The 24,016-nt window shown below is 40.4% G+C and overlaps 1 long non-coding RNA gene across 3 annotated transcripts in view; it reads left to right on the forward strand.

The window, feature by feature from the left end:
* LOC106508818 (uncharacterized) overlaps positions 1–24,016 on the forward strand; it is a 56,448-nt gene that overhangs the window by 22,684 nt on the left and 9,748 nt on the right. For 2 of the 3 annotated variants that reach the window (XR_014824190.1, XR_001305891.3), the window contains one exon: positions 17,537–17,652. This is a non-coding gene — a long non-coding RNA (uncharacterized LOC106508818). Of the gene's footprint in view, positions 1–17,536; positions 17,653–18,044; positions 20,621–24,016 lie in introns of those variants that run through there. The other variant, XR_014824189.1, reaches the window with a different exon arrangement.

A 24,016-nucleotide genomic window follows, 5' to 3' on the forward strand; every position in this document is an offset into this window, starting at 1 on the left:
TCCATGCTGTTTCCTACAGAAGGAGCCCCTCGGCTTGCCCCTAAAGAAAGGCAGGGATGTTCAACACCTCAGTCATCAGAGAAATGCAAATCAAAACCAGGGGAGGAGGTACCACTTCACAACAACTAAATAAAAAAGACAGTAACTTCTTGGTGAGGATGTGGAGAAATTAAAATTCTCATATACAGTGGTGGAGATGTATAAGCGTGCAGCCCTTGTGGAAAACATTCTGACAGTTTCTCAGAAGGTTAAATATAAAGATACCATATAACCTAGCAGTTATACTCCTAAGTATATTCCCAAGAGAAATGAAAATATGTCCACAGAAACTTACACATGAATGTTCATAGCAGTGTTATTTACAATAGCCCAAAAAAGAGTGGAAAGAGTGTAACTGTCCATCAACTGTTGAGTGGACAAATAAAATGTGGTATACTTAGACAAGGGGGAATTATTTAACCATAAACAGGAATGAAATACTGATGCATGCTACAACATGGATGAAACTTGAAAGAACTGTGCTAAGTGAAAGAAACCAGTCACAAAACCCCACATATTGTATGATTCCATTTCTATGAAATACCCAGATTAGGCAAATCCATAGATACAGAAAATAGATTAACAGTTGCCAGGAGCTTGGGGTGAGGGCCTTGGGGGGTGGGGTAGGAGAATGGGAAGTGACTACTGACAGATACAGGTTTTCTTTTTGGAGTGATGAAAATGTTCTGGAGTTAGATAATAGTAATGGTTGCACAACTCTCTGAATATACTAAAAACCACTGAATCCTACAATTTCATGGATGAATTTTATGATCCATAAATCATGTATCAATAAAGGTGCTGGAAGGAAGGGAGGGAAGGAGGGGAAGCAGATTGGTGGGGTAAATATTATGTTTAATCTTGCTCCCTCAGTATCTCTCCTGCAACAAGCCCTTCCCAGTTACCAGGAGGCAAGGCCCTTGTCCTTTGGTGGGCCAAATCTACCCCCAGGAAATAAAGACTTTACAGCCAGTCATGACCTCCAACCTCCTTGTAACTTCTGAAGCTGACCTCAGTCACATCCACATACCACATCTCCCTGCCCCAACACAGAGGGTGGGCCACCCTGCTGAAGGCTGTCCCCAGAGCCCGGCCCTGGGCCCTCTGTTTGCAAGACCCCGTCAGGTTGTGCCTGTCACCGGCAGGCCAGCAGAGCTCACCGTTGCTGTCTGGTTGAAAAAGGTTCAGCCTCCTGCTAGGCAGGTAACTAAAGTCCTGTTCAAACTCCCCTAGATAGCTGTCTGTGCCTCAGGAGAGCAGAGGGTGAACTGGCCACTAGACTTTCGCTTCTTTTAGTGACCTAACCAGCCTTGGGCTTTTCACGCCTCAAACCGTGGTTTTTGCTCCACTCATCATGGTTCTGCGGCCCCAACCCACTGAGCATGCACCAGAAGAAGCTGCCTTAGAAATACACACCCAACATCGCCGGCTGTCTCCTGCTCACCCCAGATAAATTCAGGGTGGCTCCTACTTCAACTTTGAAAGAATTGCTCCTCTGAGCCAGGTGCTTAGTATCTGTAATTCCACTTAATCTTCACAACAGCCCTGCAAATAAGGTATTATTATCGCCATTTTTCAAGAAGAGGAAACAGATTCAAAGAGGGTAAACAACTTAAGGTCACATGAATTGGAGTCAGGATTCAAACACAGAACTTTCAAAGCTGATGCTCTTTCTGCTTCCTTGGATAGCAATTCCTTTCCTTGGTTGAGCACATAGCACATGTCAGGCAGCATTCTAGATGTATTAAAAATATTATTTCATTGATTTTCACAACAACCCCATGAGACAGGTATTAGCATCCTGTGTAAACAGATGGGGAAACTGAGGTTCAGAGGGATTAAGTCACATTTTTGAGTTCATAGGTATTTGTCACTCACTGAATGCATGGAGCTTGGGAAGATTTTTGCTTTTCTTGATTAAAGTGAAGGATACAAAAGGTTCTGTCCCTTTCCCCTTTCTTCTTGCCTTTGAACAACTGTCTTGGATCTGTGAAAGAAAGGCCAAAAAAAAAAAAAAATCAGAAATATTTTCCCAAACATCAACCTGCTCAACAAAAAACTACCTTCAGATCTTCTGTTATAAGAAAACTAAATCTATTTGTTAAATCTGCTGTGGGTAGGTTTTCTATTAATTGCAGCCAAACACATACCTAACTCATAGAGGAATGTCCTATTACCACCTTCTTAAAGATTAAAGAGGCACAGAGAGGTTAAGTATTTTTCCAAAACCATGCAAATAGTGACTGTGGCCTACAGAGAGTTGTCCTCCTCCCTCTCTCCCCATTCTTCTGTTGATAACTTAACTTTCCAAGCTATAGCTGGGCACATAGCTGGCCAGCAGAAGCTCCAATTTTTCAGGCTTTCTTGAGGCTTAGTGGGCCATACAACTATATTTTGGTTAGTGGGATGTGATTGGAAGAGAGGGATATGATTAATTTCCAGGTCATGCCCTCCAGTTTCTTTTTCCTTCTTCCCATCTGTGGTGATGATGAACCATCTTCAATCTCAGGGACAAGAGCAGCACCTCAGAAGATAGCAGGGCAACAAGACAGAAGGAACCTGGGTTCCTGAATGACCCCCTGAGTTAGAGCCGCCCTATATCCTGGGACCAAATTGAACTTTTAAGTGTGAGAGAAATAAACTCTATCTCATTTAAGCCATGGTGTTTTGCTGGCTCTTTAAGCACCATTATCCTAAGCAATACTGTGGCTAACAAGTTTTCAAACATAGGCCTGTCTAATTCTAAAGTTGGGTAATTTCCACTACAACTCTCAGTACCTAAATCAGAGATTGCAAACTCTAGTGCCTACAGATACTGGGTAGATAACAAATCAGTGAAGAAGGCTGTGTGGGAACTATGGTGAACTGGAGAACACATTTGTGGTTGCTATGTGGTTACCAAACTATTTCCTTTTCTGCCTGCTAGGCTATATTTCTCAGTTTTCCTTATAATTAGCTGGAGCCATGTGACTGAGTTCTGGCCAGTATAATGTGGACAGAAGGAATGAATGCCACATACAGGCCTAGCCCATGAAAAGTTCCTGTTGGATCGTGTACTCTTTTTTTACCCAAACTGAATTGGAGAATATGTCCAGAAAAATCTTGGGAGTCACACAATGATGCAAAGAGTAATGGCAGAGCCACAGCATAGAAGAAGCTGGATCCCTGGGTCACCACTTGGAGAAGAGCTGCCCAAATTACATTGTCATGTAGATTTTGACATGACACTAAGAAACAGTTGTCCCAAGTAGATTCTTTACATGCCCAGGTCTATTGTAACCACAGCATAGGAGAGCATCTCCTCATACTCAAAGGCAGCCCCTACAGGAAGGCAGGCCTTCTGTTGCCAGATCATTGGAGAAAGAGAAGACAGAAATTCTGAATATTATAAGTAAACTTCTGCTTATCAGTGTTAGCCAGTATGGTAAAGGTTGAAGGTGACCAAGATCCAGGTCCATCCCAGGGACTACACATTTGCTACCTCTGCCTCAGTATTGGAGTGGGAACCCTGATCCTGGGACTTCTCCCCACCGATCCCAGGTTCCTGAGGTACAGTCAACTGCCCCGAGAGTCTAATTAAGGTTGCCAAGACTTTCCCTCCAATTTGTTATGCAAGTTTATTAAACTCCAAGTCAATGGCCTTTGGAATATAGCTGTGAAAAACAGGAAAACACCTATTATCTATAGCTATTCTCTGGTTGGATACACGTAATTTTGCCAAGCACTTGCCTGCATCTCCAGTGTTCCTCTTTCATTCATATATTCTTAAAATTAGATCAGATGATGCCTCATGTCCAGTTACATTCACCAACCTGAATCTATTTCTAAACATTTCTCAATTCAGCCACCTGCCCAAATTCTTTCCACTTAGCAAGATCCAACTCAAAGTTTACCTCCTCTATGGAGTCTTTCCCATTAAGGTCTTTGCCTCTCCCCAGGCAAAAGCCACTCACCTCTCCCTTACGCCCTTGGAAGGGGCTCTCTCACTCTGCTGAAGGAGCACGTCTCCCTTCCAAGGGGTGAACTCCCAAAGAGACCAGGGCATTTTCTTCTTCATAGAACCAGTTCCTGGAATGACACCTGACTCATGATAAGTACTCAATATAATAATATATGTTTTGTGGTTGTTATGTTATGTTGTTATTGCTTTGTTTCTCTTTGTGTGCACCTTAATCAATGGTTCATCATAATGGTGCCCTGCATTGTGTGCAGAGAGGTTGCCAAGGAGCAATGGAACCAAGAGCATTGTCTGCAATCATTGAATTCCAAAAGGTTGACCGTCTTAGCTATTTAGAAGATTAGACTTTGGAGCCGTACTGTCTGGGCTCCTATTCCATTTACCAGCTATACAATTTTGGGCAAGTTACTTAACCTCTCCGTCCCTCAGTTTCCTTAACCATAACATGGAATCAATAAGAATTGTGCTAGTGTATTCTTTTGCTAGGGCTGCCATAACAAAGTACCTCACAATGAGTGGCTTGAACGACAGAAATTTATCATCTACAAGTTCTAGAGGCTAGAAAAGCCTAAAATCAAGGTGTCAGCAGGGTTGATTTCCTCTGAAGGCCATGAAGGAAGGAGCTGTTCCAAGCATCTCTCTTTGGCTTGTAGATGGCTGTTTTCTCCCTATGTCTCTCTATATTATCTTCTGTGTGTGTGTGTCTCTCTCTCTGTCCAAGTGTCCCCCTTCTGTAAGAACACCAGTCATATCAGACTAGGCCCCACTCTAATGACTTCATTTTAACTGGATAACCTCTACAAAGGCTCTATCTCCAAATAAGGTCACATTTGAGGTATTGAGGAGGTTAGGATTTCAATACATCTTTTTTTGGGGGGAGAGACAATTCAATCCATAACTATATTACTTGATCAGATTGGTGTGAGGATTGTATTAGCTAATGCATGTAAACCATTTAGAATAGTCCCTGGTAACACAAACACTCAACAGCATTAGCTGATGGTATTATGCATCTTAAAAATTTTTTAAACCAAGGTGACCCATCCTTAAAAATATGTCAATAAAAATTCTGCTCTTTGGGTGTAGTTGTTTTAGGGGAAGTAAGAGGTAGAGGTGATTTCAGTTCTTGCTCTTCAAAGACAGAAAAATGAAAGAAGTGCCAGTTCTGGAATTCCTGCTGTGGCTGTGGGTTAAAGATCCCACATTGATGCCGCTGTGGTGTAAGTCAAAGCTGCAGTTCAGATTCCATCCCTGGCCCAGGAACTTCCATGTGCCACAGTTGTGGCAAAAAAAAAAAAAAAGGAAGTGCCAGTTCCTGACATTGATAATAAAAAGGAAGATAGAAGATAAAAGATAGCAAGTCATTGCCTTATCATAAGCTTGAAAAATGATTCAATTTGAGGGTTATGTCATACATCAAGAGGCACATCACAGAATTTGTCCTTTGATTTATTATTGTGTTGTTAATTCATTTTTAGCAATAATAAACAAGTCCAAAGTGCAATAAAAGACCATAGTTTGAATTTTGCAATTCTGGAATTTAACCTCTCTTGGACAGAGATTAGTTTCAGAGTCTTCTTAGACATTCTAGAGTTAGAATTTTCAAATAAGTCTCAGAGGGCAGCTGATGGCTGTGTGACTTAAACAGATTGAAATGTAGCCCAGCAAGCCACTCAAGGTACAAGATTTATAAATGTAAGTATTTCCTCGTAATGCCCAGGATGCAAGTCCTTGAGTTGTAAGCATCCCCACAAAAGAGAACTCTCATCGGTGAATAATTCAAGCGTTCTTTTAACAAAGGAGAAAACACAAAAAAAGCCCATTCCCAACATGTTGCTCTCATTCCCTTGAGAATACATCAAAAGTTTACTTTTAGTCCATCTCCTAGATCATTCATGAGTGCAGATCTGTGATGATGTGGTTTATATATTCAATTTCAGTTCTGACAGCTTTTTAAAAGTCTAGCCTATGAATAAAAATTTCAGTACAAGTCCCATTGCATTTGTTGATTTTACAGATGAATAGATGTTCAGTAGGGAGAAGCCAGCCTCCTCTCAAAAGCCCTCTTTAAATCAGAGGCTGCTTGGGTGGCAAGGCCGAGCTGAATATTATCTGGTTAACGGACAGTTAGTGATACATATACCATCAACCCACATGTGTAACTTATTTCTGAATTATTACACTAGGTCAAGAAACTTAGCTCATTAGTATGCACCACAGAGATCCAAAAGTTCATAGGTCTAATTTCAATTATATTCCATATGCAAATCCAGACTATTTTTTCCAAAGCCATGTTTCCATTATTTGTGAGTTGCGAGAAAGGCAGAAGAGTACACCTGAGGCCCTTCTCCTCTCTGCGCCCACCTCCTTCCCTGTATCCTCTCAACATTCTCAGCCCACTCATTTCCCTCCTTTTTCTTCATCACACACTTGGTCTAAGGATGTTGGGCCAAGCCAATTACAGAATTCAGTTTTTTCATCTTAGGTATAGCCATCATGGGGTTAAAATTGGGATTTTTTTTTTAACTTTATTTTGTTTGTTTTCTGCTACTTTCAACATTGTAAATGAAGATTCAGAAGAAAGCCTTACATATACTTTAAAAATAAATTCTTTTCTTTTTACAGAAGTAATTACGCTTCCTGTAGAAAAGTTAGAAATACAGATATATATTTTGTTTTTAAAAAGGAAATATATCACCTCACACCCAGAAATAAGCATGGCGACCATTTTGGTACATAGCTTATCAATCCACATGTACTTTTAAAACTCAGAATAGAAATTCCCTTGGCGGCACAGCGGGTTAAGGATCTGGCATTGTCACCGCAGTGGCTTGGGTCGCAGCTGTGGCGCAGGTTTGATCACCTGGCCCTGGAACTTCTGCATGCTTTGGGCATGGCCAAAAAGATAAATAAATAAATAAATAAATAATAACTCATAATAACCATGCAGTCATCCAACCAGTCTATTTAGAAGAAAGACATATGTCGAGAGGGCCAACTAACAAGTTAGTGACTTTTCTTCCCCTCCCCTCCCACTGCACCCGTATTTCAGGAGCTCTGTGAGAAGCCACATTAATTAGTTTCCAAACTCTTGCAAGAATTCCTGTTCTGGCTGCTAAGTTTCCTCATTTGGTTCCAGTCAAACTTCAATATTGGCCGCTTGGACTCAGATCATCTACTGACATGCAAAATATAAATATACAGTAAAAAGGAAAGGATCCCCCAAAATTATTGAAAGAAGAAAAATAACTTTCACCAAGGCTAATTCCATGCAGCACCTAACCTAGGTCAGTGAGTAAAGACAGTTTCTGAACATGCACAATCCATATTTTGAAAACTCGGTTCATGCTGGTGTTTATATCTACCAAGAGGAAAAAAAAATGTATCTCAGCAGATATTACAAGTGCCAATACTTGAGAAATACATGTCTGTGAATATGCCCAGACTCACTGTCCCTACAAAATATACACAAACTAGCACACTTTAAGAACATTTACTAGAAAATTATATTTTAACTATATGTAGTATCCTCAGAGAGAATTAAAAAGGCTATAATTCAAGAATGGGAAGCTATAAAAAAGGAATGACCCAAGAATTAAAAGAGAGTTCTTAGAAGTTGAAAATATGGAGTTCCCAATGAGGCTCGGTGGGTTAAGAACCTGACACAGTGTACTATGTGGCTGAATTGTGAGTTAACTTTACATAGCCATAATATTGTAAACACTGTTAATCAATTTTTAGCTCTTGGAATCAATCTACAGGCCAGGCAAAAGGACGACTTGGGCCTGGTTGCAGAACAAGGACCGTGTTTTCTTTCCTGCCATCGTAAGTTAAAATTAAGCATTTGATTGTGGTAAGAGGGAGTACAGAGATGAAGGAAAGGGGAAGGACATTCACGTTCACCTCACAAAGTGAAGCATCAAGAGATACCGTCAATGATTGATAGAATTAAAAATGAGGTTGTGAATATATAAAACTATCTTTTTCATAGCTACAAAGCCAACTAATAGAAAGAACCTAAAAATAGTGGCATAATCTTATTGAAGTGTAAGAAAGAAAGGCCAGGTTTGGAAGATAAAAGATTAGTGAGCTAAATCTATATCCATCATCAGAGAAACCAACACATAATGTCTAAAACTGTTAAATAAAGAAATAGGAAAATAATAGTAACATACTGCAGTATTTATAAGAAGTAGAAGCGAAATGTATGACAATCATAACACAAAGGCCAGGGGGAAGTAAACAGAGTTGGTTTTTTTTGCCGCACTCATGGCATATGGAGGTTCCCAGGCTAGGGGTCAAATTGGAGCTGTAGCCACTGGCCTACACCACAGCCACAGCAACACCAGATTGGAGCCACATCTGCAACCTACACCACAGCTCAGGGCAACTCCGGATCCCTAACCCACTGATCGAGGACAGGGATCAAAACTGTGTCCTCATGGATGCTAGTCAGATTCGTTTCCACTGAGCTGCAATGGGAACTCCTGGAGTTCTCTTGGAGGTTCTTACACTATACATAAAATGGTGTAGTATCAGAGTTCCCCTTGTGGCTCAGTGGGTTAAGAACCAGAATAGTATCCAAGAGAATGAGTGTTCAATCCCTGGCCTCACTCAGTGAGTTAGGGATTCAGCATTGCCACAAGCTGTGGCATAGGTCACAGATGCAACTTGGAATCCCCCGTTGCTGTGGCTGTGGCATAGGTCGGCAGCTGTGGCTCTGATTCAACCCCTATCCTCAGAACTTCCATATGCCTCAGGTGTGGCCCTAAAACTTTTGTAGCATGACTTCAAGGAAGATTATGATAAATTAAAAAAATACAGTGTACTTCTGCTTCCAGTCAAATGGAGTAAAGTGGGTCAGATTTACTGTGCTGTCTGAGACAGCTAAAACATCAGACAAAATACGTGAAATAATGGGACTCAAGACATTGGACATGAGGCAATAAATGACAATAATCTTTGAAAGAAGGAGGAGAAGAAAACATACGTCCATACAAGCATTATGCAAAAATATTCACGGCAACTTTGTTTGTAATAGCACCTAATGTCCATCAGATTATGAATGGATAAACAAATTTTGCCACATTCATACAATGGAATATACAACTTAGTAATAAAAAGAATGGGAGTTCCTGTTGTGGCACAGTGGAAATGAGTCCGACTAGTAACTGTGAGGTTTTGGGTTAAATCCCTGGCCTAGCTCAGTGGGTGGTTAAGGATCTGGCATTGCTGTGAGCTGTAGTGTAGGTCACATCACAGATGCAGCTCGGATCCTGTGTGGCTGTGGCTGTGGCTGTGACTGGCAGCTACAGCTCGGATTCATCCCCTGGACTGGGACCCTCCATATGCCGAGAGTGTGGCCCTAAGAAGCAAAAAAAGAAAAAAAAAAAAAAAGAGAATGAGTTACAGATACACACGACTACATGGGGGAATTTCAAATTAATTTTGCTGAGTGAAAAAAGCCAGAAAAAAATTAGCACAGACTGTATGATTCCATTTATCTAAAATTATATAAACATGAAACTGATCTGAAGTGGCAGAGGCAGATTAGGGACTGTAGAGATAAAGGGAAGGCTGATTTTAAAGAGGCATGAGGAAACTTTCAGGGGTGATAGATACGTTCACTAACTTGATTGAGGTGATAGTTTCACGATGTATACAAATGTTAAAACTTTTCAAATTGTTCACTTCCTATAGAAGCAGTTCACTGTATGTCAATTATATCACAATGATTAAAAAAGAAAAAATGTATAACATATGGAGTTCCTGATGCAGCACAGCAGGTTAAGGATCTGGTGCTGCCATAGCTGTGGCATAGGTCGCAGCTGCAGCTTGGATTTGATCGCTGGCTCAGGAACTTCCATATGCCATGGATATAGAAGGAAGAAGAAAAAAAAAAAAGATATAATGTAAACATTATGGCAATAAACAATAAATATACTACATGTATTTAAATATATGTTTATACATATAACTCATAAAATATAATAAATAATAAACAATATGGCATAAACAGGTTTTTTTGGAGATATCGAAGTAACAGCCAAAAAGAGCTAAAAATGGAAACTGTTAAAAGTTGTTCCTAGAGTTCCCGTTATGGCTCAGTGGTAACAAATCCACCTATTATCCATGAGGATGCCATTCGATCTGTGGCCCTGCTCGGTGGGTTAAAGATCTGGCATTGCTGTGAACTGCAGTGTAGGTCACAGATGCAGCTTGGATCTGGCATTCCTGTGGCATAGGCTGGCAGCTGCAGCTCTGATTCTACCCCTAGCCTGGGAATATCCCTATGCCATGGGTACAGCCCTAAAAAAAATTAAAATTAAAATTAAAATTAAAAAAAAATTTATTCCCGTGTGAGGAAATATAGGAATGGAATTAATCAAGGGGAAGGGGCCAGGGAACGATTGCTCTTAACATAAGCCCTTCTGGACTAGTTCATTTTAAACAATGTACTTGTATGCCAGTTTGGATGCTCAGAGAAGCAGATGCTAAGCCAGGCTTTGACACTGGAGAGATTTATTGGAAGCAAGCCTGTGCAGGGTGGAGAGAGGAGGAGGAGAAATAGGAGAGCAAGCAGTCTGATCAGGTCTGCACCTATGAAGGGAGAGCAGGAAGAAAAAATTGGAAAGCGCTCAGAATCCACGTAGGTCTGAGAAAGAATTTCCAGGCTGATGGGGAGTGTCCCACCCAAAGCTGCCCATTCTGGGAATCCCAGGTCTGGCTGGATGGACCAGCACTCACACCCTGGTACCTTGGCAGTGTTTAGTCATTGGCTTTGAGCAGCCCAGAGGGGTGGGGTTCCGAGTGAGAACTGCATAAGTTCCAACGTTGTGGCAGCTGGGCTTGTCACTCTGCAACCACCCACAGCAGGTCTTGATTTGATTCTTTAATTTCAAAAGTTTTTAAAAAGAAGACTACATTCCTCTGATCAACAGGTGAAATGAATAAACAGAGTAGCACAGTCCTTTATAGAGCTAATCGCCCACCTGACTGGTAGTATATATTTTGTATTCCTCTTTTGTTCAGAAGTATTGTTTTGAATAGACTAAATTTATTTGCTTCTTTTTTTTCCCGTATATGTACACGCCACATTTTTAATTACAGTATAGTTGATTAAAATGTTGTGCCAATTTCTGCTATACGGCAGAGAGATTCAGTCATACATATATATACATTCTTTTATATATATATATATATATTCTTTTCCATTATAGTCTATTCCAGTGGTTTTTACTTTTCTTTTCTTTTTTTAATGATTTTTATTTTTTCCATTATAGTTGGTTTACAATATTCTGTCAATTTTCTACTGTATAGCAAAATGACCCAGTCACACACACACATATATATACATTCTTTTCTCACATTATCCTCTATCACACTTCATCACAGGTGACTAGATATAGTTCCCAGTGCTACACAGCATCTCATTGCTTATCTACTCCAAATGCAAGAGTTTGCATCTATTAATCCCAGACTCCCAGTCCACCCCACTCCCTCCCCCTCCGCCTTGGCAACCACAAGTCTGTTCTCCAAGTCCATGAGTTTCTTTCCAGTGGTTTTTTTTTTTTTTTTTTTGTCTTAATTGAGGGGTCAGGACAGCTATTTTCTTCAAAAAGTGTCCATAAGTTAAGGAATATTGTTTCTGAGCACAAAGAGGAGGGCCTTTTGAGGACCTGTAGATTCTGGTGAAACAACTCCGAGAAATACATACAACCATTTTGGAACAGATTGAGCTCACTGGACACTCTCTAATTCTGTAATTTTCATAGTTCTGAATTTCCCAATGACTTAGCAGATAAGACTAATGAATACAAAAGAAAGTAAGCTCACAGGACAAAGCAATTGTTTTTTTTTTTAATTGAAGGATAGTTGATGCTCAGTATCATATAAGTACGAAGTAATTTTTAAAAACTATTTCAATGTATATGATTCGCAATTCTGAAACCAAGAGGTATATCCAACATGTTAGGTCCTGAAACTTAAAGAATTTTTCAGAGCGTCAAGAAAAAGAATAGAAGGAATTCCCGTTGTGGCTAAGTGGATTAAGAACCCGACTAGTATTCACGAGGATGCAGGTTCGATCCCTGGTGATCAGTGGGTTAAAGATCCAGCATTGCTGTGAGCTGTGGTGTAGGTCACACACAGCAGCTGCAGCTCTGATTCATCCCCTAGCCTGAGAACTTCTGTATGCCGAAGGTGTGGCCATAAAAATACAAAAAAAAAAAAGAAAGAAAGAAAAATTATACAAAATGTATGAAAAGTAAAATGCCCACATCAGTCAATCACACCCTGCATGAAGCAAAGTATTTGTGTATTGCAGGGTGGGGGCAGAGTAGGAAGAGAGGACATTCTTAACCAACTGTCCTTAAAGTTTCTTACTTTTGCCAATTTTGTGAAAATATATGACCATGTAAACACATTGCTAGCATCTTGCTCAGGGCCTTGGAAAGGGGCCTGCTGCTCATGCCTCATCAGTACCCAGTGAATCTACATCTTTAGGCAGCCCTCTTTGAAGAAGAAGAGAGAAAAAAGGGGTGTAGTTTCTCTTAAAAAGTTGGTGGATATAAATAGGAGTTGTTGGGGGCAGAGAGTGGCCTTTTTCACACATGTTAGTACTGAAAATAAAAAGAATTCCCACAGAGGCAACTGCTAGTTGGTATAAATCATCTTCCATCTTCCATCTCCCAGGCACTGCTGCCAGCACCTGATTTCAACCACACAACACTCTTCTGCACACTCAGGGCACAGTCACATCTGATGTCCCTGAGAACTTGTCACTCTGAGCAGGGAGCCAAATGACAGTAACGAACAAGGCACATCTCTGGATTTTATTAAGGAAAATGATTTTGGCTTGTTAGTAGATAACATATGGTCACAACTGCTTTTTAAACATTTTGACAGAAAAACAGAGGGAAGTATACTCAAATGTTAACCATAGTTCTATTTTGAGTGTTAAAACTATGGGTAATTTTTTTTAAACTTTCCCCTCCACATTTTCTTTAATAACCCTGTGTTGTCTTTAAAATAGAAAAGGAATTTCAAAAAAGTGTTTAGAAAAAAATGCATTAATGTGTATATATTAATATGTATATTAATATGTATATATTAATGTGTATATATGTATATACATGGAAATATATGTCAATCATGCAATATGAAGGAAACTAAGGAGATTTAAGACTCCTGAGAATATTTCATGTGGTAGATATTACCAGTGTGATATGAGAATCAGAGAATCAGTGAATCTCAGATTTGGAAGGGTGCTTGTATTAGTCATCTATTGCTGCATAACAAATTACCCCAAAACTTAGCAGCTTCACCTAACAAACATTTATTATTTCACATAGTTTCTATAGGTTAAGAATCTGGGTGTGACTTAGCTGAGTGATTCTGGCTCAGGGTCTATCACAAGGTTGCAGTCAAGCTGTTGGCAGAGGCTACAGTCATCTGAGGCTTATTCAGGGCCAGAGGATCTGCTTCCAAGATGGCTCATTCATACGGCTGTAGGCAGAAGGCCTCAACACCTTGCCTCATGATGACTCACAGTGCTACCTGAGTGTCTTCACAATACAGCAGCTGGTTTCTACCAGGAGGAATGATCAGAAAGGGAGAAAGATTGAGAGGCAGAAGCTAGAATGTCTTTTATGATCTAACTCAGGAAAGGACATACCACCACTTCTGCTGCATTCTTTTATCGCACAGACCAATCCTGATATAGCGAGGAAGAAGACTCCACAGGGCATAAATACCAGAGCGAGAAATCACTAGGAGCCCTTTGTCTCTTCCTTGTGGCATCCTTGAGACACTAAAAATGTTCAGTGCAATGAGAAATATTGAGAGCGTTAGTCAAGCAGTTTAAGCCTATCAAGGAAATAGGTATTTGAATTCTATTTTATATTCTATCTGATCAGAAATGGCTCTTCTAAAAACATACTGCATTATTGGTAATCAGTGTAAAGTGACTTCTTAAAATGTTAACTCGTTTTCACTTCTGAAAAAGTTACAGACCACCCCTCCCCCTCACACACACACCACACACACCTCCCTTCAGTGATGACTGGATAGGACAAAACACAGATTTTTTTTTCAAACTTTTTTTTTGGTTGTATGGCTGTCTATTATTTTCATTGGCAAAACCAAGCAAACAAAAACCCTGCAGTGGTTGTTTTCAGACTCACTAGACATCTAACTGATAAAAAATAATCCATCTCCCTCAGCAGGTCAAGTCTCTAATATCATCCATGGATTCCTACATACAGAAAAAGAAGGTCATGAAATCAACATAGACACCACGTTGTTAAAAAAAGAATGGAAGATTTGTCTGACCTTGGATTTTCTTTTCTAATAAATTATTGAGTTAGGTGAAAAGCCTTATAAATAAGATAAAAATTAAACCCACTTTTATACATTTTAAGGAATCGCCTTTATTTAAAAGAGTAAAATCTTATGAAAGGAGAAATGTCTTGAAATTAGAGATATAAAGGTGTAGAAACACAGGGCAGGGCATCACTCCTCCAGAGCTTTTTCTCCTGCTGAGAATGGGAATGGGGATTTGGGCAGTATTTGACGTTACCTCAGACTCCTTAAGAGTAGGAATTCTCTGGCATTCATCTTCAAACACCAAATGCCCAGTAAAATGCCAGGCACAGAGAGGCCATGAAGTATGTGCTGAATGAATGAGGAGGGAAAAAGCAATAAAGGTTTGGGGGAAGTTATACGACTATAAAGCCAGTTCTCACCCTAATGCCCATTCCCCCCTTTGCCTCCTGTGTTCCTCACATCCCTTGACTTCAAAGAGATTTCCAGGAAGAAAACTGGCCTTGGCATTGATAAATCACTAGATTCCCTGATGGCTCCTTACTTGTCATTCCACCAAGTCCAGTGAATTCCCTGCTCAAACTGATATTCTGAATTCTAGTCCATCAGACTAAGGGAAAATGAATCTGCCCAACTTCTTGTCTTGGTTTCTATTTTCAACACCATTCCATAAACTTCTCTGCATTTACTCTCTTCCGCTAGTGTGAGAATTGAACGTGGATTCTGGATCTGACAGATTCCATCTCTTGTTTTTAGTCCAGCTGGAAATCTACTTAGTAGTTTTTTATTTTTGGAGTAACAGATTCTCTCCCAGGTCTCTGCACTCTTGCTGTTAAACTTCCCAGCAAGTTCAAAGGCGCCCTCAGCTCCCCGAGATCTGCCAGTCCAAATTACAGCTGCTACATGGTACTGCCTTTCATAATTTAGCCCTGCCCAGTGTCAGGTTTTTCTCTATCTCAGGATGAAAATAAGGTTGTATCAAGCTGTCAAAGTCTTAGATTTTGGCATTGTTTCCAAAAAGGTGTTAAAACATTCCCAAAGGATGAACCCTCTTGAACTAAGGAATCACTGAGGGGAAAGGAATGCAAGCAGGTCTGACGGGCTCTGCAGCTTTCCCCTGATTTATTGCACATTGCTTTATAAGGACTAAATGTTCATTCTGGTGAGTTCAGTAAAGATGAGACATTCTCTGTGGATGGAGGGTTTCGCCACATGGGATTGGGTCATGCTTATCAAAACTCAGGTGTGCTCATCACTGAATTAGTCTCATTATTCATTTGCTTTCAAAATGTTTATCCCAGCACGTACTGTACCGCTCTAATATTTTTTTTTTAGGGCTGAGATTTTATCAGGTGCCATTACAGTTTCTGATGAGCTCTTCAAAATCTAAACTACATACATTTTTTAAAAAGTCAGAGCTAGTATAAGGTGGTCCAGGATAAATCAGACCCACTAAAACTACAAGGATTATGGTTGGTCTTTTTGTTAGTGTTGTTAGAGAATTAATTTCCCAAATTACAAAAAGAACAAAAACAGAAGAAAAATACAGCAAGTTATTCTAGGCTATTCTCTTCATATGTTTCTTTTTAGTCTTTGGGAAAAAAAAATTTTGTATTCTTTCTTTCCACTTAACCTGTTATCACAACTGTTTGGTGCCCCCAGAAAAGAAAAGAAAGAAATCCTCGTCACCAAATATTTTTCATTACATTATTTTCTATTAGTATATTTCATCATCAAATTATTTTTCTTATATATTTCAGACTATCACAGGTCCAAGCAACACTCAATAGTGCATTGTGTGAGGTATAGTTGACTTAAAATCTTGTATATTTCAGATGGACAACATAGTGATTCACAATTTGTAAAGGTTATACTCCATTTATAATTATTATAAAATATTGGCTATATTCCCTGTGCTAGACAGTATGTGCTTGTAGCTTATTTGTTTTATGCATGGTAGTCTATACCTCTTAATCCCCTGCCTCGACATTGCCCCTTTCTCCTACCCTCCCCCATCACTGGTAAACACCAGTTTGTTCTTTATATCTGTAAGTCTGTTTCTTTTTTGTTATATTCACCAGTTTGTTTTATGTTTTTGGATTCCACATATAAGTGATACCATATGGCATTTGTCTTTCTCTGCCTGACTTATTTCACTAAGTATAATATCTTCCAAGTCCATCCATGTTGCTGCAAATGGCAAAATTTCATTCTTTTTTATGGCTGAGTAGTATTCTGTGTGTGTGTGTGTGTGTGTGTGTGTGTGTGTGTGAAATGCATCTTCTTTGTCCATTTACCTGTTGATGGACCTTAGTTTGGTCCCATATCTTAACAACTGTAAAAAATGTTGGTATGAATTTTGGGGTGAATGAATCTTTTTGAATTAGTGTTTATTTTCTTCATATATACAACCAGGAGTGGAATTGCTGGGTCATATGGTAGTTCTATTTTTTGTCTTTTGAGGAACCTCCATCCTGTTTTCCACACGGGCTGCACTAATTTACATTCCCACCAACAGTGTAGGAGGGTTTCCTTTTCTCCACGTTCTCAGGGTAAGAAGATCTTATTAGAATCTAATGAGTGACATGATGCAGATTGCCCACCCCAAGTCCCTCGTGCCCTCAAAATTCAAATGCAGCATTCCCCTTGCTCGACTATAAAGTTTAATGAAGAAAAATAAGGTGATATGTTGGAAGATTTGGGAAAATGAGCAAAGATGAAAGGAGAAGTGTTTTACTTTGTATTTCTTTTATATTTGATATCCTCCCATATTAGAGAGGGAAAGAAAATACACAAGAATATGAAGGGGAGTGTTTTTAATAAAACCTTGGCTGCTTTTCTGTAAGAATCAGTGCAAGTAATTTTATCTCTTTGTGGGTCACTTTCAAAGCAAGGAGTAGAAATAAGTTGATAGGACCCCATAAGGTACTTGGAAAATGCACTCTTGTGCTTTATTTCACTCAGGGGGGAAAAAAAGAAAAAGAAAAACTGAGTGAAAAGGCAAGATCTCACTCAGATCTAGTTCTGCTTTCTATTACATTTTAGGAAGGAGGGAAAGAAGGAAGGGAGAAAGGAGAAAAAAATAAAACACTCTCAAACCCCATACCCTGTATCACAGCATTCATGGTGGACTTTTTAAAAGGTAATAACATATCTCAGTATTTTTTCAACTAACGTTTGACTAATTTTACAAATTTGGACTATGGGTTTCTTTAGGGAGAAGAGTTGTAATTACAGTTTTCAGACGTGATATGAAAACTTAGTCAGCATGGAGACGCTGCTGTCAAGCTGGGCTGCCATTTGAGCTCGAGAGGAAGGAAATCCTTGGAAAGGTATTTTATGGTCCTGCCCTCAGCAATTCAGCTGTGCTTCATTTCAAGATGCATTTCTACCTCATGTGTCATAATAACCAGCTAACCTTCCTGCCCCTTGGAGGGGCACTTTGGGAAGATCAAGAGGGGAATGTGCTGAGGCCACATTCTCCCCTCGGACAGCTACAAGGCAGGCTGCCATAGAAAACGAAACAGGGCACATTTGACCGGTTCTGGGTTTTCTCCTGAAGGCAGGATGTAGACCAGGCTTTCTGAAAGGGTCACTGAAGTTTGCAAAATTCTCTCTGCCCCTGGCTGATTGAGTGAAACAGAGCCAGCACATTGCTCTGATTGGAGATCATGTGAAACTTATTTATGCCATTTTTTATTTTCTCTCTTTAACTCCTTATCAGACATGGAGCAGAGGTTGCATCCAAAGCTGGAGCTGGTTATAATCATACTGGAAGCCAAACTCAGTATGGGGTGAGAATCCAGGTAAACCAAAGTAAACACGGGCTCTTTGTGAACCAAATCAGCGCCCGTTTGCCCCTCTTCAAAGCCTACAAGCTCCTGAGTAGTTCCCATAAATCTGAGCTGCATTGAAAGGATTTGCTTCAAGCCTTCCACCAGTAGCTTGTATCCACTGGCATCAGATTCAGCTGTCTCTTAAATCTGCAAAATGTTATCTGCCTCACCATGCACAAACTACTGTCCCGGACTGTATTCAATCCAGATGGGCGGCTTTACTACTTCCTGACTTTCCTGCTATTACAAGTATGAATATTTTGAAACCAGGCAACTAGGAGACCAATATCCCAACTGAATGGGAGGCATATACTATTTGGGGAAAGCTTTCTAGTTGCCTCCCCCCAAGTAAGGAAATAATGCTCCCCTTTTCTCCTGGGTCTGAAATTTTCAAACCCCCCAGAATGTGCACCAGATCACATTCATAAGGGGCTGCCCTGTGGGTGTGCCCAGGGTCACACACAATTCTCAGGGAAACAACTTGGTCTCCACACCTTTTGCTCTCATTCACAAAGGCAAATTAGAATGTAAATGAGGGTAATTGTCAGAGGAATAAGCTCTAATTTATTTTTTTAAATAATTTGCAAACACTGGCACTTCACTATTAATAACCACAATTTCCTTGTGACAGCCAATCAGGCACATAAATGTTTCAGCCCTGATCCATTCAGAGCACCAACACCCCCAGAAGTACTCCAACTGGGCATTTATCAATAATATGAATATGGTGGCAGTTGTTTTCCAGGTCTACTTCCTCCCCAGGGGCAGGGGCCAAGTCCTGACCATCCCTTTATACAAACCAGTGCTCAGGCTGTAGCAAGGATTCAATGACAATTTTGAAAGCCAAGGGGAAAGGTGCATTTATACCTAGGATAACTTTAGAAAAATCCCTAAGAAACGTAACAGGGAGTTCCCGTCGTGGCTCAGCGGTTTACGAACCCCACTAACATCCATGAGGATGCAGGTTCGATCCCTGGCCTTGCTCAGTGGGTTAAGGATCCAGTGTTGCTGTGGTGTAGGTCACAGACAAGGCTTGGATACTGCTTTGCTGTGCCTGTGGTGTGGGCCGGTGGCTACAGCTCCAATTGAACTCCTAGTGTGGGAACTTCCATATGCCTCAGGAGCAGCCCTAAAAAGAAGAAAGAAGAAACTGGTAACAGTGATTTTCCCTAAGCAAAGGAATGGGGAAATTGGGTGAGAAACTTGTCACTGTTTATTACTTCATATGAATTGAACTTTTTACCTTGTATTTTGTATTTAATAGAATAGATTAGGATAGATGTTTGTTAAATGAATAAATAGATGAATGAACCAGTGGTGACCAGGAGCATAAGGTCAAGGCCTGAACATTTTTAGCTGTCCCAACTAAACGGCAGCAGCTTTTCTGAGCTCTGAGTTTCGAATCCTTCGAGTGACTCATGATAAGTTGTGCGCCAGATCAAGAGAGTGCTGATCCTGGGACTGAATCAGTGTGTTCAGACATTCTCGGCTGAGGAGGAGACAAAGAACTGTCACAGAGGCTAGACTTCATTGGTCCCATTTTGATTCACTTGGCAGAAATAGAAATGCTCGATGCTTCTTTCAAGATTAGATGTGGTCTTCTCCCATCTTCAATGAGCAGCTATGGTTATTTCTTTAAGGTAAAGCTCTACCCCAAGCTCAAGGAAAACTGGAATTTCTTTTCTTTTTTTTTTTTTTTTTTTTTTTTTTTTGTCTTTTTGCCATTTCTTGGGCCGCTCCCGCGGCATATGGAGGTTCCCAGGCTAGGGGTCCAATTGGAGCTGTAGCTGCCAGCCTACATCAGGGCCACAGCAACACGGGATCCAAGCCGCATCTGCGACCTCCACCACAGCTCATAGCAATGCCGGATCATTAACCCACTTAGCAAGGGCAGGGATCGAATCCACAATCTCATGGTTCCTAGTAGGATTCGTTAACCACTGCACTACGACGGGAACTCCGGAAAACTGGAATTTCTTAGGGGAAAAAAATCCAATTGTCTCAAGGGCTTGTGTCGCCTTTTAGCTCCAGGGAGGCATTGCCATGCAGTGAATCCAAGAGCACTGGCTTTGGGGTCAAGTAGAACTTTCCTAACAGCCCTGGGCCTCAAGAATCCTCAGCTGTATATACACTTGAGGGACCATGGTATCTATCTGACAAACTTCCATTAGGCCTAAGTTAGCTAATGTGTTCAAAAATCCCTGGGACATTGTGTTTAAAAAGTAGTAGCTATTATTTTTATCCTCCAATAGTCTCATGACCGCTTTCACCCTTTCAATTGGCTGGGAATCAACACCAGTCTATGAGACAAATTTTGAGGCTCACCTCTGATGTGCAACTACCCTGGGAGTTTAAGGATGTTTTGCTCCCTCTTGTAATGAATATATGGGGTGGGTGATGTTTTTGACTTGTCACTTCTTTTGACTAGAGTTGTAAAGATCAGTAATAAACTTGCTCATTCCAATAATCCCCCCATGTTATCTGTCTGCCGATCATAATCCCCGATCAATCACCTTCACTAGCATCACTTTTAATTCAACCATGTCAAGAGTCTATAGTTTGGAAGATGGAGCTGACAGCCAAAAAAAAAAAAAAGAGGATTATATAGCTTATTATATAGTTTGATAGCTTCCCAGTAACTGTTGGAAATTTGTCAGCCCTGCTGTTTGAATGGTGTCAGAAAGATGTCAGGGCTGTGATCAGACTTTCCAGCAGTCTGCATGCCAAAAGAATTTTTAATGAGGGTTTTATTTATTTATTTATTTATCTGTTTAAGTTGAGGGGTGAGAGAGCAGAGACCAGACTTTTGGAAACTATAATCCCAAATTCCTGAATGTTTGGCAAATTTGCCAGGAGGTGTAAGCTCCCCTCTAGCTCGTCTGGCTGCTGCTGTTGTCTAGGCCATCTGATGACTGGCTGGGGCCGCCAGGGGCCCTGCCTTTCCCAGCATGTAAGTGTGTGGCTCTCCCCACACTGCCTGCCCCAACAATGCCAAGAATCAGAAACAAGGGCTGAGAGTGTTAGCTGGCCTGCATGAGTGGCAGCTTAGAGGGCCTTCATTGTGTTTGGTGCTCGGAGAGCAGATTGTTATTCTGCAGGCATGAATTAGAGCCTGGGCAGAAGGCATCCCGCTCACTCTTACCCCAGCCTAGCCTGGGCAAGGGAGGGCGTTCTCATTGTACAGAATTTCAGTGGGCCATGTTCCAAAAATGGTCCCTAGAGGGCCTATCAGGGAGGAAAACATTTGTTTTCTGAATTCATAACACCCCCCCAATTCCATTTGTCTCTTATTTCTCCCTACTTCCCCTACTTCCCCTGCTGCAAAATAGCATCCATGCATTAACCCCACCTCAGCGTAATTACAGTCTCACTACTTCCATTGATCATCACTTGAATGTTTATACTTTGCATCAAGCTTTATTAAATAAAGATCTAAGTTGGAAACAAACCTTTCCATTGTCTGTTTGATTGTCATTCAAACAATACTCCCTGGCGGGTTAGTTGCTATAGATTTTAGTCCAGCTGCTGGAAGAATTAAGATGGTCTGTTTTCATAGGCCTTTTTTCCAGACTAGAGGGTTCTGAGGCATCAATCCATGAAATGACTCCCTCTTTCCTCCAAGTATTGAAATCCTAACTCTCCATGCCTTCTCATTGGCATGAACACATAACAACTAGATTTGTATAAAATATTTCCTCCTTCCGTCAGCTATGAAGGTCTACAAGATGACCCATTATACTGCAAAGTTAAATGATCACTGTTTTTAAAAGTCTTCCTGATTTCTCTGCCAACAGAGATGTGCTAGACGCAGCATCACACTGTTCTAGAGGTAAGGTGCTGAATGGCTTTGCAACAACCAGAAAATAAGTAAAAAACATCTAGGCAAACTGAATGGCAGAATGTGGTAACCAAGGAGATTTGCAGGGACCATTTGGGAAAAAAAAATTTTTGTAGAAGACTCAATCTGCACATATCACCTCCTCTACCTCACCTGTTCTCCCCTCTTTTCCTTCCATCCCCCACAAAGTGGAATTCATCAGCTTTGCAAGGAAGAGAAAGGGCAGAAGGATCATCTAGGATGGAGTCTGCAGCATTTTCCACACCACTTCTCCCACTCACCCCCTCTTCCATCCTGAGCCTGGGGTATCAAAGACACCAAAGGTCTTAAAACTCTTCTCCCACTGACTCAGCCTGGCCATCGTGGGTGGGGATGGCAGGGAAGTGTGCATGAATTTCTCTAAGCCATTTTTCTGGTTCAAGCAAAAGTCAGAGGAAATGAAGGAATCTGTCTGATGCACAAAGCACAGACTATGATTCTTCTCTAAAACATGTGCCCGCAAGTAGGCTATCATTATTTGAGGCAACTGCAAGTATAATTAAAAACCTTTCAGCACTCCAGTCATATTTCCTGTCAGAGGGCAAGATGACACACTGAGAACTGATCAGGCTTAACTCTTTAGGCAATGAAAGCCTAAAGGGGGCATTGTGTGAACATACACCCTTGTGTACCTATGTACATATCAGCAAAAATTAATGTCCTTCAACCATTCCTGATAAAGAGTACATTTTATTCAAAGAATTTTTATAAGGAACAGAATTAGGAGGATGTAGAACCTTTCGCTCTTGCACTCACAATAAATATTTTTGAAATACATAGTAGAGGGTACATATTATTGAATACATGAGCCAATGTATTCTGTAACTCTTTAGTTTACTCCTAAATTCATGTAGTTTAGTGGTGTGTTATTTTAGAGTGACATGGAAAATCAGCCTCAATCAAAGGGAACAGGGTGGTAGTAGATTATATTCTCTTTTTCCCCCTGATTAACACAAGAAAAATCAATATGAAGACTGGGGGCAGGGGGTATTGTTCATTTCATGCAATTTTTGCCTGGAAAGACTGATGCCTGTTTTGGATGGTCTTCCCTCCAAAATAAGTCTGATAAAGGTACACTCTTTTGAGAAAATTCACTCTCTAGAGCTCCAATGCCTGAATTTACAACAGAAAAACTGGAGTTGCATTGTGGCACAGTGGAAACGAATCCAACTAGTAATCATGAGGATGCGAGTTCAATCCCTGGGCTATCTCAGTGAGTCAGGGATCCGGTGTTGCCACGAGTTGTGGTGTAGGTTGAAGATGCCACTCGGATCCTGCATTGCTGTGGCTGTGGGGGAGGCCAGCAAATGTAGCTCTGATTCGACTCCTAGCCTGGGAACCTCCATATGCCATGGGTGTGGCCCCAAAAAAAGCAAAACAAAACAAACGAACAAAGGAAAACTATGTCACAGGTGGAAGATGACAGAAGAATGTTAGTAGGGGCACCAAGGGTTCCAAAACTTCCCTCCTCTGCCAGCCTGGAATCCAAAGCTAGACCAATATACACTTGTGTGAAAAGTCTTCTCATCAAAATGTCAAAGTAAGACCCAGGAAATCTACCTTTAAAAACAAATGAACTAATCAAAGGTGGGATTTATTTAGCAGCTTCTAAAGCAAGGGATGATAACAGTTTTCTTCCCCCAGAGTATGAAATATTGCATATAATTTTAGAGGGCCACTTATTTACCTCTTTTGTACTTTACATAATTGTTAATGCCAAAATGTGTTAAGTCTGGTAGCAATGACTACTGCTGTTCTGTAATGTTCACTGAGTATTCAATATTTTACTAGTTGTAAATGGCATTTTTTAAAAAATTGAAATACAGTTGATTTACAATGTTGTGTTAGTGTTTGGTGTGTATGGAAAAGTGACTCAGCTATATATATATATATATATATATATATATATATATATATATACACACACACACATATTCTTTTTCAAATTCTTTTCTATTATGGTTTATTACAAGATATTGGATA

The sequence above is a fragment of the Sus scrofa genome, chromosome 13 (assembly GCF_054392235.1).
Source record: "Sus scrofa isolate SSC_HxYL_T2T_F1_AM1 chromosome 13, Sscrofa_HxYL_maternal_Yorkshire_Landrace_v2.0, whole genome shotgun sequence".
NCBI classification, from domain to species: domain Eukaryota; kingdom Metazoa; phylum Chordata; class Mammalia; order Artiodactyla; family Suidae; genus Sus; species Sus scrofa.